General features: G+C 40.3%; 1 protein-coding gene across 1 annotated transcript in view; it reads left to right on the forward strand.

The window, feature by feature from the left end:
* Positions 1 to 15000: 15000 nt before the first annotated feature.
* The window catches only part of LOC120543375 (collagen alpha-1(XXIII) chain-like), a 146254-nt gene continuing 146117 nt past the window's right edge, over positions 15001 to 15137 (forward strand). The window contains exon 1 of the mRNA XM_039776417.1: positions 15001 to 15033. The gene's annotated coding sequence lies outside the window, so the exon portion shown is untranslated. The remainder of the gene's footprint in view (positions 15034 to 15137) is intronic.

Consider the following 15137-nt stretch of genomic DNA (forward strand, 5'->3'; position numbering starts at 1 on the left):
TTCCGCAGTAGCTGCATGTATGAATATGCTTGTATGCATCACTCGCTTCATAATCTTTTGCTGCCTTCTCAATTGTGAAATGGCGTTTTCTGTTCAGCACTCTTTGGAGCTCTTCCTTTTTCCGTTTTCTACATACTGCGTTCAGAGTCATTTCACGTGATTACGTAGGAGGCGTGATGATGTCAGACGCAACTCCGCCCCCCACGGCCATCTAGCTGAAGTCCATTACAGTATATGTAGAAAAATAGGTTCCACTTATGACCATTACGCGTAGAATTTCGAAATGAAACCTGCCCAACTTTTGTAAGTAAGCTGTAAGGAATGAGCCTGCCAAATTTCAGCCTTCTACCTACACGGGAAGTTGGAGAATTAGTGATGAGTCAGTGAGTCAGTCAGTCAGTGAGGGCTTTGCCTTTTATTAGTATAGATATATAATCCTAAATTGGCCCTAGTGTGTGGTTTGTGTGTGTATGTTTGCCCTGCGATGGACTGGTATCCTGTGTTTTTTTCCTGTCTTGCGCCCTGCAGTTTAGTGAAATTTTAGCACCTATCCAATAAGTCCAAATAGTAGAGTAAGTAGCAATAGACAGTGGGTCCAAATAGTACATTAAAGTGCCATAAACAGTAAGGAGCAATAATACAGCATACAAATGAGAATATATATTTATATATTTGAATTTACAGATAGTAGTACATTATATGCAAGGAAGAGTAAATAGATATGAATACTGATCAGTTAGTAAAGGTACAAGATGTGATGCTGTCAGCCCATCGCAGGCACTGTCTATGCTGCAGGACAGTAGTAGTTGGCAGCAGCACAACATTAAAACCACCTGCCTAATATCATGAAAGTTCTCCTTGTGCCACCAAAACAGCTCCGACCTGTTGAGGAGTGGACTGCCCAAGACCTCTAAAGATGTCCTCTGGAGTTTGGCACCAAGACATTAGCGGCAGATCCTATAAGTCCTATATTGCCTTCTTCCTATAGTGTATTCTTCTGCCATCTCTGTGAGTGAAAAATCTTTGTCAAGTCCAGGTACAAATTCTCTTCTGGATTGAGATCTTGTTACAGGACATTCACATTGCCTGCTGCACAGATATATATCCCCACAGACTGATGCTTCCACCACCTTAATTCACGGTAAAGGCGGTGTGCTTTTGATTATCTGCAGTGCAATATACCATTTAGTCCGATGGCCAAAACGGTCCATTTTGGCCTCAACAGACTGTTGTATATTCTTTTAGCCTCCCATGAGTCTCCTGTGTGTCTTCAGATGAGATGTCTTCTGTGGCTTTTCCCTCTACCATTCTCCCATTAGGCTGTGACGGTTGAAGGACCTGGGCAACAGTTTTTGTCTGCACTTTCTCTTAAATGTCAGCCACTCTAGCTTGTGACTAATTCGGAGTTCTGTCATTCATCTTCTTCAGTTTCTTTGGATGGCCTGCTCTAGCAGATCTATAGCTTCACCACACTCATTTCATTTCTTAATGACTGGTTTAACTGACTATTCATTGACTTGAAGGCTGAGTCTATTCCAGCAGTAATTAAGCAGAAGCCAACAAATAACCGTGAATACAGTGCCTGAACATTACAGCACCCACTCCTGCATACACCCATGGGGGTTCATTTGTACTTGCTCATTCACACAGAACACATAATTTACAGAAAAGGATGCAACTAGACAAAGAGTTCACACTGGCCTTAGGAGAACATGCAAAATCCACACTCATAGTACCTAGGCTTGGATTTGAACCCAGCCTGCTGGAGTTATATGGTAAAAGCATTCATTGCTGTGCGCATACCATTTGTGTTTTCATGCCTGAAATGACTGGCAGGGGTGGTACTCTAGTGCCCTCTACAGGCCATCTGCCCTGGTTATCTTTTTTGCACTCTGTCATACAATTTCCACATGTGCCTTTTGGCCAGGGGACCAATACCATTAGTCTTGACTCCAGCTGACCCCAGTCGTAAAGAGCCATATCTCATAAAATAAAACAAGAATTGAATAATATTTATATTTACAACAGAAAAGAAGCCACTATGTCACATGTGAAGAATGTAAATAGCTATCTGCATGGCTATCCAGAAGAAGGCCGTTATTTTCAAATGTTCAACAGGATGTTTCTCTTTTACACTGAGGGCCTTGTGTAGCTCTGCCACAATTCATACCGTCTGTCACTCGATATCAGTTGAGGCTCAAAATGAAAAAAAGTTGCAGTTTTATTTCAAGATATTTCATTGCAGTCTCAAGACTTTTGACATTATGGTCTTCATAACAGGTTTGATTGTACCACATAATTGAAACCATAAGAGACAAGATGTTTTTATTAATGGGTCCTCCTCCTGCCCAAGTGGCACTAAACGATGTGTGAAATCAAATATGGTCATCCCAAGGAGAGCCCACGGGATCGATGACTTGGTGGTTTATTATGAAATGTCGCCTACGGTGCTTTTCTATTTTGGTTTTACCCTTTACTGTGAAGCTATTGTGGTTTATGGAATGTGCTGACTGGCAGAGAGTGAATTGTGCTATGTGCCCATCACTGTCAGAGATCAAGCCCAGTCGTGGTGAGTTAACCAGTGTCAAGTTAATGACACGCGCATGTTCTCTTCGGGTTTTTGATACCTCCTGCCTCCTTCTAAAGATATGTTAACTGGTAGGTCTGACTTGGTTCAATGCGGGTGTACAACTGTGTGTACCCTGTGATTATTTAAAGTCAAAACATTTGGGAGACAGTATTTTAGCGAGTGGGACCATGTGATGAGACATAGTCAAAAACACAGCAAAAAAAAATCTTTCCGTTCTATCTCCAAACCCAATAGAAACCCAAAGATAGTTGCCAAAAAATATTTTTGCTTGAGAAAATTGCTAGTCTTTTAGAGGTTCGTCCACAGTGTTGGATAGTTATGTTGGTAAATGGTCTGACCTTTATATGGTCAAGTCTCTAACATTACGAATAGAGTGTTTCGGATGGCAGTACTGGTAACAGCATTGTCACTGGAAAAAATAGCTTCACCTGAGAAATCCATCATGGCATCTTAGAAAGGCCAAAAATAAGTTAACACTAATCTATATCTATATTAAAGACAAATACCACTGACTCACTCATCACGAAATCTCCCAAATCATGAGGACTTGGGACTTGAAATTTGGACTGTAGGTTACCCTTGGCCCATCGGTGCTCACTAAGAAGCGGTTTTAAAAATTCCGTGGTCCAGGCACGTTCTGTCTGTATGTATTTCCGCCTTTCACAAGAGCATTACTTAACGGTTTAGATCTGGTTGTATTCTATAATTTGCTTGAACTTTCCGGTTGATTTTGTGACTTCTCTCATTGCTCTAAGTACAATAGTTCGCTTTCGGTACCGATGTATTTATGCAGATCCAACAGAGTGGCTGTGGGCCGAGAGCAGGAGGGTGGGGCCTTCCTCAGTCACACGCCAGCCTCTGTTCGAGTCAGTCTATATCTCGCTAAATGTTGGAGTGCACCTCGCCTCCGCTTAACTAGAAATACCTGTTTGTTCAGCAGACATTATCATCTACAGATTGTTAAGGAGTAACATTTGACGTTTTTGTGTGAGAGATCAGAGCTCCATGTGTTTTAAAGGGTAGCTGCTGATTGGCAGAGACATCACGGCCATGGGCTCTTTTCCCCACACAGGTGACGGTCTCCCATCAAAGCTGAACACGATCAGATACAGTGCCAACATATATTGATTTTTAATGTTTGTACTGTTTCATTACTATGTGGGAGAAGCCACGGGGTACAGCTCGTTAATTAATATTATTTTTAAAATGTACTTGAAATTTGAAATTCCCACTTTCAGAAACCCCACATAAGAACAACAATGATTATAAAGGTGTAAATAGAATTTGAGAAAAAATAAAAACAAAATAAATTGTAAGACAGTGGACTGACATCCTGTCCAGGATTGATTCCTTCCTTACACGCAGTGCTGCTAGGGTAAGACTCCGACAACATGCGGCACTGTATTGGAATAAGAATTTTTGAAAGATGCCAGAATAAATGAACAGGCAGGTGGATGAATGAAATTGTCCACATGGGGAGCGACTGAGGGGGTTTACTTAAATGTACGATGTTATCGACTAGAATCTCTTCTTGTCAACACTGCCTTGTACCCAATACTTTTGGAATAAGACCTCAAGTGCTTTGTGTCTGTGTCTTGTAATATGTTTCAGTAAATGAGTGAATGGATGAATGAATGAAATTGTTTACTTATGACTCATTGTATGAATTTGATTAATTATAATTTAACCATTTATAATTATAATCAGGCAGACCTTCCAGGGTTGGTCCCTGCCTTGCTCACAATGTTACTCGAATAAAACACTAATGCCATATTTTAATAAGAAGGTTTGGAAAAATGAATAAATGAAGGAATGAATGAAATTGTCAGTTTGTGACTAATTGCTGTTAGTTGCATAATTGTATCCTGTCAATTAAAAATTATAACCTGACAGTTCTTCAAGGTTTGGTTCCTGCCTTCACAAAAAAACTGTTGGAATAAGACTCCTGTCCCATGTGACCCTGTATTATAGTAAGCATATCTGGAAGTTAATGAATGAATGAAATTGTTCAGTTGACTGATGGCAGCCATTTGCATAAGTATACCGTCTAATGAACTAGCAGCTGTGCTGATGTTGATTCTTACCTTGTATCTAGTCTTGCTGGGATAGGAATTCTACACCACGTGACCCTCTTGGAATAAATGAATGAAGAGTGAATGAAAAAAAATGTCCACTGCTGACTAATTGTGAGAATATGCATAATTATAACCAGGCAGGTATTCCAGGTTTGGCTCCTGCTTTGCACATAAGTCCACTGGCATAAAACTCCAATACCATTTGACTGTGCATTGAATTAAGCAAGTTTGGAAAATGAATGAATGAATGAATGAAATTGTTTAGTTGACAGACTAGGGCAATTTCCATTAATCAATCAATCAAATTGTCAATTTTTTTACTAATTATGGGTATTTGATTAATTCTAACCTTGCAGTGTTTACAGTGTTGGTTCCTGCTTTGCAAACAATTCTGGTGGAATAAGCATGGGTCTGTGTATTATATTGATTAGATTTATAAAATAAATAAATTAATTAATTATTTAATTAAATTGTTCAGTTGACTGACTGTGGTCATTTGCATATGTACAGTCATTGTAGGAATTGGCATAATTAAAACCTAGCAGGTGTTCCAGGGATGGTTCTTGCCTTGCACACAATGCCATATAAACCTGTATAATAAGAAGCTAATTTTGACTGGCTGAGGTTGTTTGCATCAGTACCCTTACGGACTGTCATCTCTTCTGGGGACAGTTCTTGTCTTGTGTCCAGTCCTGTTAGGATAAGATTTCAGCACCATATGACCTCGTATTGGAGTAAGGATTGTTTGCATAATGAATGAAGAAAATGATCCCTTTGAGACTTCTATCTATCTATCTATCTATCTATCTATCTATCTATCTATCTATCTATCTATCTATCTATTAAATAGTGTCTTTCATATTTCTCTATCTATTATATAGCTCCTTTCATATCTATCTATCTATCTATCTATCTATCTATCTATCTATCTATCTATCTATCTATCTATTATATAGTGTCTTTTACATCTATCTATCTATCTATCTATCTATCTATCTATCTATCTATCTATCTATCTATCTATCTATCTATCTATTTCTTTCTGCCTTGCACTCCAATGCTGTTTCACCCTTTATTATAACAAGTAAATCTGGAATAAGCAGAATGAATGAAATTGCACAGTTGATTTTGACTGAGGCTGCTTGATTGAGCATACCCTATGATGGGCTGGTATCTAATTTAGGGTTGGTCCTTGCCACGTGCTGATACTTGTTCTTGCTCTTCTTTATAATTTCTTCAGAATTGATGGATGATTGTTTCTTTCTAGCAGCATTATTGCATTGCAGATGACAAAGGGCTGTAATCAGAAACAGATTGACTAGCCCCTGCTCTAATCACTAATTAAGATTTCATATTCTTACCTCACGTTTTTTCCTTACTCACATATGAACATGGAGCAAGGCACGGGGGCTGGGGGTCTTCAAGCATTGGTCTGTTACTGTTTCTGAATGTCGTCCCGCACATCCGGCAGACTGTTAAGATTTATTTCCAATGGGCAGAGCTTCAAACAAGCTTTTAACTAATGATTTCCTTATATTAGCAAATTAAAGATGCAAAAAAAAGAGTTAAAGATAGATTACATATTTTTTGGCAAATGCTGAGATTTTGGCTGATATGTGATTGTTAAAAGTCCTGAAAAGGAACCGTGTGATGATGTCATGTTTCAGGGTTGAGTTTCATGGCTGTTTTGTTTGAGACAGTCGGTGTTCATTATTTCTGACACACATTCCTTCTAAGCTAAAGGCATTGTGGCCTGGTGGCTAAGGCATTGGACCATAACCTTATAATACAGGTACATTAGAAGTTTGACAGACGAGAGAAGACAATTCAGTCCGTTTATCGCTGGCCTTGTTTAGCCAGTAGCTAAGATGTCCCAATAACTCATCCAGATTCTTCTTAAAGGTTGTTAAGGTTTCTGCCTCTGTCTCAGTAGTTTGTTCCAAAGTCCCACAATTCTTTGTGTAATGAAGTGCTTCCTGGCTTCAGTCCTAAATGCACTTCCTCTTAATTTCCAACAGGCGTACTTGAATATGTGATTCACTGTTTTGCCAAAAGAATTCGTCTGGATCTACTTTATCAATGCCTTTGAGAATTCTGAAGACCTGGATAAGGTTCTGATTTAAACTAAACATTCATTCTGGTGCCCACATAACCAGCCTCACCATTTTGGATACATAACCACTGCATCTGTCATGCCGCATAGTTAGAAAAATTTCTGCCCAGGTGTATCTCCAAATCTGACGTCATTATCACCATGCAGCCCTTGCGTCCAGCATGGACACGTCAACTATAAACTAATCAATCCTTCTTTCTGTGCATCTCCACATGCTCTCATATGCCCATCTGACTGCCACTTCTCGATGCTACAATTCAGGTAAAAGTTGGCACCATCTCCATAAGATGATCGAAGCCTGGATGCCAGTCTACAGCATAGCAGTGCCCACTCACACACACAAACCCATAGGGTAAATGTATCTAATCAACACATAACCTCAGTGTTATATTGTAATATTCGTAAGCCCACTTCCAAGTCAGTGTCATGGGGTCCAGAACCTATGCCAGTAGCATCGGAAGTATGGCAATAATGAATCCTAGATGGGGCATAAGTTCATTGCTGGACCACAAACAATTATCAGGAGAGAGACTCAGACTCATTACACAGGATCAATGAGGCAGCCATGCTAATCACTGCACCACCATGCCTCCCTTTTGTTCATGGAGGCATCTGAAAATACTGGAAAAATGATAATCTTGTCTTTCAGAGTTAAAAAGAGTGATCTGAAATTGCCTTGCTTTGACATTTTCCCACAGACAAAAACACTTGACTTCTGACTAGAGAGTCAGTTGAACTTTCATCCCATTGTGTTTCTGATAAATATAATCAATGTGTCACATCTACATTGGACCAGACCTATCATGTCTTCCATTCAGCAGACCACCAATGCTTTGTTAATGTCTTCAGGGAGTGTGAATCATACCATACGGTCTCTGTCACTTGCTTTTTCATTTGGGATTGTGATGAGCTTGAGGAATGGCCACATTTCTCACAGATTTCCACGAATGATGCTGCCCAGATGCATTTGACAGCTTCAGGGCCAGCTCTGGCATTACTGCTGTTTTAGGCGACACTGTTAATGGCACCTCTTTGTATGACACAAGTGTTTCTCAAATGGAGGATTATTGCTATTTTACCTCTACTATAAAATATTTATTTTGCAATCTAGTAGTTTAAATGGATTATGATGGATTTAAATGGATTTATGCACTTATTAGCCACAACATTAAAACCACCCACCTAATCTTGTGTATGTCCCTCTCATGCCACCAAATCAGCTCTGACCCATTGAGGAATGGACTCTGCAAGACCACTGAAGGTGTTCTGTGGTATCTGGCACCAGGTCTTGTAAAGTGTGAGGTGAGGCCTCCATGGATTGGAGTTGTTTTTCCAGCACATCTTACAGATGCATAATCAACTTGAGATTTAGAGGCCAAGTCAACACCTTGAACTCTTTTTCATGTTCTTCAAACCATTCCTGAGCAATTTTTGCATTGTGGCAGGGGACATTATTCTTCTTAAACAGGCCACTGCCATCAGGGAATAACATGGTCATGAGGAGGTGTACATGGTCTGCAACAATCTTTAGTTGGTGGTATGTGTCAAAGTAACATCCACATGAATGCCAGGATCCAAGGTTTCCCAGCAGAACATTGCCGAGAACATCGCATAGTACATCCTGCTGCCATCTTTTCCCCAGTTAAATGATGCAAATGCACCTGACCGTCTACAGGATCTTAAAGAAAACATGATTATTCAGACCAGGCCAGCTTCTTCCATTGTTCCGTTGTGCAGTACTGATGCTCATGTGTCCATTGTAGACACTTAAACAGTAGACCGGGGTTGGCATGGGCACTCTGACAGGTTTGCGGTTACTATTGATAGTTTCTAACCACTGCATACTGGGAATTCCCCACAAGACCTGCCATTTTGGAGATGTTCTGACCCAGTCATCTATCTATCCTGCCTGCCTGCCTGCCTGCCTGTCTGTCTGTCTGTCTGCCTGCCTGCCTGTCCGTCCGTCCATCCGTCCGTCCGTCCCATCCATTGTTAGTTCTTACCAAGACCTATTAGAATATTCATGGGTGTATGCCCATTTTCTTTGTGGATTTTGTATGTCCCCCCAGTATTTATGTGGGTTTTCTTCCCACATTCCAAAACAGGAGCGTATTAAGTTAACTGATGACTCTGCAATGTGAATGAGCGGCGCCCTACGACTGACTCGAGCCTCATCCAAGGTTGGGTCCTACTTTCAGCTTGAGGCTGCCCTGATAGGCACCAGCCTCCCACAGCCATAAATTGTTTTTATGGTGCAGTAAGGATGTTATGTTTTATGTTAGAAGTAGTAAGGCCCGAGAGCAGTAAAATGTTACGACAACATTGTCCTGTCAAAAAACATGAGTATGTTATGTAGCCTTGCAGCCACCCAGACTGGAGTCACATATTCTGAAAGCATTCAGGTGTCATTAGATGATGAGTGGGACAGCTGCCTTAAAGATCTGCCATAAAAAATAAAAATAAATAAAAAGATTACCTCGAGGGAATTTCAATTGGCATTTTCCTGTAAAGTGCCAGCAGGTGCCCTAGGCATTATTTATTTTAAAGGTAGAAGTTGTGTGAACAAAAGCAGAAATGTAAAAAAAAGCCATGTTATGGCAAAGGTCACACTGTGCTGCTCCGAAGGACATCTGCTTCACAGAAAGCTTGTTCCTGCTTGAAGGCAATAATGCATGGAGGCGGAGAGACCACCACATAGGCTGCAATTTCCCCACCTCCCTTTAATTCTAATGAGATCACATTACCGGATGAGGAGGAATTTGTCCATTCATCCCTGGTTTGAAAAACCCAGCCAGCCGCAACCTGAGTTCCATTCATGAAGACGCACCATACATTTGTGCTCTCCTGCCTTCAGACCCACCTTACTAGTCCTGCTTTATTTACAGGTGCTGGCCATAAAATTAGAATATCATGACAAAGTTGATTTATTTCAGTAATTCCATTCAAAAAGTGAAACTTGTATATTAGATTCATTCATTACACCCAGACTGATGTATTTCAAATGTTTATTTCTTTTAATTTTGATGATTATAACTGACAACAAATGAAAGTCCCAAATTCAGCATCTCGGAAAATTAGAATATTGTGAAAAGGTTCAATATTGAAGACACCTGGTGCCACACACACTCTAATCAGCTAATGAACTCAAAACACCTGCAAAAGCCTTGAAATGGTCTCTCAGTCGAGTTCTGTAGGCTACACAATCATGGAGAAGACTGCTGACTTGACAGTTGTCCAAAAGACGACCATTGACACCTTGCACAAGGAGGGCAAGACACACAAGGTCATTGCTAAAGAGGCTGGCTGTTCACAGAGCTCTGTGTCCAAGCACATTAATAGAGAGGTGAAGGGAAGGACAAGATGTGGTAGAAAAAAGTGTACAAGCAATAGGGATAACCGCTTGAACCCTAGAGAGGATTGTGAAACAAAACTGTGGGGGAGATTCACAAAGAGTGGCCTGCAGCTGGAGTCAGAGCTTCAAGAGCCACCACACACAGACGTATGTAAGACATGGGTTTCAGCTGTCGCATTCCTTGTGTCAAGCCACTCTTGAACAAGAGACAGCGTCAGAAGCGTCTCGCCTGGGCTACTGCTGAGTGGTCCAAAGTTATGTTCTCTGATGAAAGTAAATTTTGCATTTCCTTTGGAAATCAAGGTCCCAGAGTCTGGAGGAAGAGAGGAGAGGCACAGAATCCACGTTGCTTGAGGTCCAGTGTAATGTTTCCACAGTCAGTGATGGTTTGGGGTGCCAGGTCATCTGCTGGTGTTGGTCCATTGTGTTTTCTGAGGTCCAAGGTCAACACAGTCATCTACCTGGATGTTTTAGAGCACTTCATGCTTCCTGCTGCTGATGAACTTTATGGAGATGCAGATTTCATTTTCCAACAGGACCTGGCACCTGCACAAAGTGCCAAAGCTACCAGTACCTGGTTTAAGGACCATGGTATCCCTGTTCTTGATTGGCCAGCAAACTCGCCTGAACTTAACCCCATGGAAAATCTATGGGGTATTGTGAAGAGGAAGATGCAATACGCCAGACCCAACAATTCAGAAGAGCTGAAGGCCACTATCAGAGCAACATGGGCTCTCATAACACCTGAGCAGTGCCACAGACTGATCGACTCCATGCCATGCCACGCCGCATTGCTGCAGTATTCCAGGCCAAAGGAGCCCCAACTAAATATTGAGTGCTGTACATGCTCAGACTTTTCATGTTCATACCTTTCAGTTGGCCAACATTTCTAAAAATCCTTTTTTTGCATTAATTGATATTCTAATTTTCCGAGATACTGAATTTGGGACTGTCATTAGTTGTCAGTTATAATCATCAAAATTAAAAGAAATAAACGTTTGAAATACATCAGTCTGTGTGTAATGAATGAATCTAATATACAAGTTTCACTATCTATCTATCTATCTATCTATCTATCTATCTATCTATCTATCTATCTATCTATCTATCTATCTATCTATCTATCTATCTATCCAAGTGTTATTGGCAGTTCTTTTAAACTTATATGTTCTATATGCTCTATGTTCTAAGTATATCTGGGAATGTTGGTTTCCATTACTCTGGGACATTTCTGCACAGTTCTTTTGGATTTAAAATAATTATAGAGCACAGTAATAATTTATTTATTAACAAGTTCACAATGAAGTGATTCGATTTTGTTTTACTTATGGGCACCACCATGTTTTGATTCCCATTTCTGGTTTGCTGGTGGACGTTGTTTTGAAAGTCACAACATCTTATGTCATCAGAGGGTTGATTTAAATACTGGCATGACATTTAATTCATTATCTGTGATTTGGATATGAACAAAATCAAACACAGAGAGAATTTCTCTTGTCTCATTTCTGTTTTCCCTTGGATATTGATTTTTGCTTAATGGTTAGGCTTTGGTGCAAAAGTAACATTGTATCGTTTTTGATTTACTTGTGGTTAGGACTACATTTCATCTGATGGTCTTTATCCAGTCTTTGGGCAGAATACTAAGGACTTTATTTCAACCCTTTGATCGTATCATCTCTGTTAGTTTGTCTGTTTATTTATTTGCTAATTATGTAAAAACATCTGAAGAGATTTTCACAAAATTATGCCAATGGCTTGCCCAACTTACAATGTAGGCTATAAAATGTGTCCAACATTTTATCGAGGGAAGTGGTTTCAACTCTCAAATTATACATTATTCCAAAATGGTTACATCAATCTTAATGAAATTTTGCATGTTTAATAAAGCTGATTCATCTTAAAGTCCAGGCTGTATGGCATTTTTCGAAAATGTCATTGAAATGAGCAGCTGTAATGGGTTGTGGCAAAAAATGCATCACTCCAAAATGGCTGAGTCATTAAATTTTACATGCATATTACTGCTGATGCAGGCTGAAATCTCAAATTTAAAGTCTTTGAAAAGTTCCATCGAGAAACAGGGTTGTAAGATGGATGCCACAAAACCGAGACTGCATTATGACACCAAAACGACTCAGTCAATGGTAAAGAATTTGGCATTTTGTTTAGGTTTGGCCCTACTTGCAGTCAAGGTTACATTCTGCATCAGTGATTCAATGGAAATGACAGTAAGGCCAAGTTGTGGTGTAATGGGGAAACAACATAAAAATTGTGCATCTGTTATAAACGGCTTTACCTACTTTCACAAACTTATTGTTGATGCACTTTAAAATCTAGTCTTTCTAGAATTTCATGAATTTCATTGGTGACCCATAATGGGAAGCCAACACTACAATCAGTCAGTCAGTCATCGTCTAACCCGCTGTTTCCTAACTTAGGGTCACGGGGTCTGTTGGAGCCAATCCCAGCCAACACAGGGCACAAGGCAGGAACAAACCCTGAGCGGGGCGCCAGTCCACCTCAGGGCGCACACACCCATCGACACATCAAGCACACACTAAGGACAATTTAGTATTACCAATACACCTAACCTGCCTATCTTTGGACTGTGGGAGGAAACCCACGCAGACACGGGGAGAACATGCAAACTCCACGCAGGGAGGACCCTGGAAGGGAACCCAGGCCTGCTTACTACGAAGCAGCAGTGCTACCACTGCGCCACCGTGCTGCTCCCAATACTAGAGACCACACAAATTACTCCAAAACAGCTGTGTGGATGTTCATGACGTATTGCATGTATATTACAGTTAACAGAATTTAGCACATAAAGTTTAAAGAGTGTCAAAAATGTAATTATCAGTAAGGGACTCAATAGAGAGAACAACACAAAAATCTGAACTTCTGCCAGCTTACGTACCATATAACTGATTCATTATTCAAAAAGCCATCTAGTTTATTAATGTGGTATTAAACATCAGTCAGTAAACCAGGAAATACAAAGAAGTGGCATCAAGTTGCCAGTGCCAGCAAGGAGTTATTGCAATTATAGAATGGAATAAGACGCAAAAAAACTAATTATTGACTTATGATAGCAGATAAATTGATAGGCATTGAACGTGGTGGATGGGACAGCCAACAATGTCAAAAGGGTCAATATTTAAAAAACACAATCAATATTTACTTTGTTACCTTGGCTTATTATTTAGCTGACGCCTTAAGCTAAGGTGACTTTCAACATTTATTTTAGACACATATGGAGCACAGGCAGGTAAAGTGACATACTTACGGTGTTAGAAGTGGGATTTATACCTACAACCTCATGGTCTGAAGTCCAGCACCTCAGCCAGTACACCATGCTGTCTTATACAGGTACACCAGGGCAGCTCCAGGTACTGTGGCCAGTCTAATTTAAATGAACTTCTGGGCTGTATTGAACTCTTCAGCCAAATTTGTTCTGCTGTGGAATGGTTTTACTTGCAGAATCTGCTCATATTCTATCGTTACAACCATAAATGTAATGTGCAGGTTAGGTTAACTGGCAGTTGGACCTGTCTGAGTGTCTGTGGCATTGACCCCATTCAGGAGGGCTTCTAGCATTGACAGAAGAAGCTTTGAGGATTTAAAATGGATGGATGGATGAAAGATGGAACTTTCAACCTGAAGCATGGAACACCATTTAAATGTGTTTATTTATTTTTACTAAATGTCACGGTTTTGGGGTTTGGCTCCTATACTGCTTTTGGCAACTTAGTGTTATTGATTGAACATGGGGCCAACTTTGGTTGCCATGGGCCGGTTTTGCTTGCCCTCACTGGGCGTCTTTTCTCACTGCTGTGAGAAAAACAAGATACCATTAGTGACAGCGCCCCCTCTCGCCCCTCTGTGGAGTCACATACCCAGTCAAGCCCTGAGGGTGATCCCCAGTCATACATATATGATACCCAATAAATGAGTGGCAAATGAAGTTGTATCCATTTGTAAGACAGTTAATTAATTCATGGAGTATGTGTCTATATCCTGCAAGTGGAGAGGTGAAATTCTTTATAAGTTACAGGTTTTAAGGAATTAAACAATGCATTTAACTAAGAAAATAGCCCCAGTGGGCTGCTCCAGAGCCTTGTCAAGTGTTGGCACATTCTCCTGATGTGCTTTTGGAATTATATCCAGGTAATCTCATTTTCCTCTAACACCCCACAGATGTGTGTCTTAGGGCACTGGATGTGTGCCTATGTATGCCCTGTAAAGAACTGCCCAATTGGCTGATTTCTTCCTTCATCCTGGGATAGGATGCCACACTATGGGCTGCACAACTCCAAAATTAACAAAGCATTTACACATGATGGATGGATGGATTTAAATAATAGCCCGTTATCACATGTACATCAGAAAACATTTCCATCTCATTTCAATGCAAATGGCAGCACTAAAGGTAGCAGACACTGTATATATTTTCAGTCAACATGTGAAATTCCAGCCTTGTGAAATTTATTGCTTTTTGAACATGTTCCTAGAGTTTTCTCAAACTAAAAACATAATAACAGGTATAACAAATGAGCCAGTTGGGTTTTTTGGACAAGTTAATATTCAGTGGCTTGGAGAGCCCCCCAATTAAGAGCAATCAGTAAGTTTAGAAATGCATGCTTTATTTTTTCAGTTAATGTTTTAGGGAGGGGGTAACACCTGTTTTGAGGGCTTGCGAGTCCAGATGGTCTGAGGCAACCCAAAAAAACGCAGAACAGGACGGGACATCTGGAGAAACAAATAGTCCCACTGCTTATGCCTGTCAAGAAAAAGAAAGGCTTTGGTTTTGAGCAATCTGAGCAAAGAATTAATAAATAAATAATTACTGTTGTATTTTCAGGCCCTCCAGGGAAACGAGGAAAGACAGGAAGACGAGGCGATCCTGGTAAGTCATGTTTGTTTTATTTATTTATTTATTTGAAAATTTGGGCTTTTAAAAGGATTCTGAGTGTATTGACTTTCACTTCAGATCTTAAGTAACGGCTCTAA

The sequence above is a fragment of the Polypterus senegalus genome, chromosome 13 (assembly GCF_016835505.1).
Source record: "Polypterus senegalus isolate Bchr_013 chromosome 13, ASM1683550v1, whole genome shotgun sequence".
Lineage (NCBI taxonomy): Eukaryota > Metazoa > Chordata > Cladistia > Polypteriformes > Polypteridae > Polypterus > Polypterus senegalus.